This window comes from Panthera onca, chromosome X, assembly GCF_046562875.1.
Source record: "Panthera onca isolate mPanOnc1 chromosome X, mPanOnc1 haplotype 2, whole genome shotgun sequence".
NCBI lineage: Eukaryota > Metazoa > Chordata > Mammalia > Carnivora > Felidae > Panthera > Panthera onca.
The window spans coordinates 17,917,896-17,921,261 of NC_138357.1; the positions used below are offsets into that span (position 1 = coordinate 17,917,896).

General features: G+C 47.1%; 1 non-coding gene across 1 annotated transcript; it reads right to left on the reverse strand.

The window, feature by feature from the left end:
- Window positions 1-1,421: 1,421 nt before the first annotated feature.
- TRNAR-UCU (transfer RNA arginine (anticodon UCU)) lies at window positions 1,422-1,494 on the reverse strand. The gene has a single exon. It is a non-coding gene; the product is annotated as a tRNA-Arg (tRNA).
- Between the last annotated feature and the right edge of the window lie 1,872 nt (window positions 1,495-3,366).

Below are 3,366 nucleotides of genomic sequence, written 5' to 3' on the forward strand. Positions count from 1 at the left end.
GATCGGGGGGCTGGTGGCTGGTCCTAACAGCTGCTGGTCCTCTGAACTCAGAATATGGGGTGATGAGTGTCTTTTGCCTCAAGTTTTGGGCCCTGAGCTGCGGTCCCTGAAATATGGGCATCAGACCAGTAGTCTCCAGGGGCTCCAGATGGGGCTAGGGCATTGACTGGGAAGGGGTGTGCAGAAACTTCTGGAGGTGATGGAACATTCCACATCTTATTCTGGTGGCGATTCTGTGATACAAATCACGGGACTGTGCACCTAAAAAGGGTGAATTTTACTGAATCTAAATTATACCCTAATCAAAGGGAAATAAAAAGCCAGGGGACAGGGAAAATCGTCTCTTCGGAGAACAGTATCCTATCACAAGGGCAAGTGCTTGCGCCTGGCACATAGCAGTCAAGAAATGGTGGCTCCTGTCCCCGGTGTGGGCCAGCTGTACTCCTCAAACTACGCATCTAGTCACCCTGTCGCTGCCTCTCCTGGGCTGTCCTGTGATTGTGAGAGTGGCACCTCTAATGCCCACGCTGGTGAGGTTCCTATTTCGGTGTGTCTCTGGCAGAGGGAGGGCCGCTTCAGCGTTCCTGCAGGGGGTTCCTGAAGGCTGGGAGCCGGGCGGAGGTGCAGAAGCCCTCCAAAGAGAAAACAACCCTGCCTACGACCTCCCGGGAGACCGGCCGGTTGGTACTTTGGGCCCTGCCCTCCACGCTGCCTTTCCCGACCCTCCTGCAGAGACGCAGGACCTCACCCTGAGCCAGACCCACTTATTCTCATATGGAGCATGCCTCCCTGTTTTCAATGGAAAGTTTAAAATATTTTATTTCCATATTTCAAGCTCTTGAGGCTTGACACTTTGGAAAAGGAGGCCTTGCCCAAGGCTTTCGAAGAGCAGTTATAGAGGAAATGAGTGACCGCCTGGGGCGGCCAAGGGGTCCGTAAAAGTCAGATGTCAACTGGGATCACCCTGTCACGTGAGATTCTCATATAATTGGCTTAACCCCCTGTCCCACATCCACAGGGACCCTACCATGTGTCTGCGCACTCTGAGGAGAACCTGCTTTTCTCCTAATTATACGCCTCTGGCTCCAAGTTCTTGCTCGGGCTGAGTTAGCTCAGGGAACAGATGTTCTCACCATCTCACCCACACTAACCCTGTTCCCTGCCCTGGAGACTGGGGACTGTAGAAATTAAGAGCTCTGCCCTGGCTGCACATGTGCGTCACCTGTGGCGCTTTTAAAACTCCCAATGCCAAGGCTGTAACCTGAGCCGGTTCCATCAGAATCTCTGGCAGTGGAACCCAGGCATCAGTATTTTTTAAAGCTCTCCAGATGCCAGTGTTGTGCAGCCAAAGTTGAGAAACAGTGGTTTCGAAGTTCAGACAGATTTGGGTTCTTTTTTTTTTTTTTTTTAAGTAGGCTCCGTGCCCAACATGGGGCTTGAACTCATGACCCTGAGATCAGAAGCCACATGCTCTACCGACTGAGCCAGCCAGGCGCCCCGACCTGGGTTCATTTCTTACAACTACAAGTGAATCTATAATTAAGTCAAAGTGAAAAGTTCTTTAGAAAGCCAATTTCACAGAGAAATAAGTGTGGGATGATTGATTCGCTTTCTATTCATGCCCTCAAAAGGATACACACATAGATATGTGTTTCTCTATGCTTAAAATTTTCCAGAAGGCCATACAAGGTATGATTAGTAGTAGTTTTGTGGCCCTGTGGTAAGAAGGAGACCTCCTTTTCAATATACATCCTCTTATACTCTCAATTAGTTTAACAATGTGTATATTTCCTTTTTGATTTTATCCATTTTTTAAAGTTTTTTTAAAAGTAATCTCTGTACCCCAAGTGGGGCTCAAACTCACAACCCCAAGATCAAGAGTCACACGTCCCCCCCCCAACTGAGCTGGCCAGGTGCCCCTCCTTTTTAATTTTAAAGAAAAATTAGGGACGCCTGGGTGGCTCAGTCGGTTGAGCGTCCGACTTCAGCCCAGGTCATGATCTCCTGGTTCGTGGGTTCAAGTCCCACGTCAGGCCCTGTGCTGACAGCTCAGAGCCTGGAGCCTGCTTCAGATTCTGTGTCTCCCTCTCTCTCTGCTCCTCTCTTGCTCATGCTCTGTCTCTCTCTGTCTCTCAAAAATAAATAAATGTTAAAATAAAAAAAGAAAAATTAGTTGCAGAGAAGAAATTGTTGTAGTCACTGGAGTCAGATGTACTGCATCATCAGAGTACCGGCATCTGATTCCTCTTGCTTTGCTGCACCCTGAGTAGTAACTTTCATTTTTGCATTGTTGGATGAGACTCTGACGGCCTGCTGACGCTCTATGGGCTGAGACCCATCTCTGATAGATAATTTTAATGTAACCTATGCCCTTTATGGTTAAAAGTAGTAACCCTCTGGGGTGCCTGGGTGGCTCAGTCGGTTAAGCGTCCGACTTCGGCTCAGGTCATGATCTCGCGGTCTGTGAGTTCGAGCCCCGCATCGGGCTCTGTGCTGACAGCTCAGAGCCTGGAGCCTGCTTCGGATTCTGTGTCTCCCTCTCTCTCTGACCCTCCTCCGTTCATGCTCTGTCTCTGTCTCAAAAATAAATAAACATTAAAAAAATTTTAAAAAAAAGTAGTAACCCTCTTCTGTTTAAGTGGATAAAAATATTGGGTGGTTCCATAAAGGATGTTATTAAAAAATATATATATATGAAATTTATTGTCAAATTGGTTTCCATACAACACCCAGTGCTCATCCCAACACGTGCCCTCCTCAATGCCCATCACCCACTTTCCCCTCCCTCCAACCCCCCATCAACCCTCAGTTTATTCTCAGTTTTTAAGAGTCTCTTATGGTTTGCCTCCTTCCCTCTGTAACTTTTTTTTCCCCTTCCCTTCCCCCATGGTCTTCTGTTAAGTTTCTCAGGATCCACATAAGAGTGAAAACATATGGTATCTGTATTTCTCTGTATGACTTATTTCACTCAGCATAACACTCTCCAGTTCCATCCACGTTGCTACAGGGATGTCCACTCTCACCGCTGTTGTTTAACACAGTGTTGGAAGTTCTAGCATCAGCAATCAGACAACAAAAGGAAATCAAAGGCATCAAAATTGGCAAAGATGAAGTCAAGCTTTCACTTTTTGCAGATGACATGACACTATACATGGAAAACCCGACAGACTCAAAAAAAAAAAATATATATATATATATATTTAAATTTTTTTAATGTTTATTTATTTTTGACACTGAGAGAGAGACAGAGCATGAGCAGGGGAGGGGCAGAGAGAGAGGGAGACACAGAATCCGAAGCAGGCTCCAGGCTCTGAGCTGTCAGCACACAGCCCGACGTGGGGCTCGAACCCACAGACCGCGAGATCA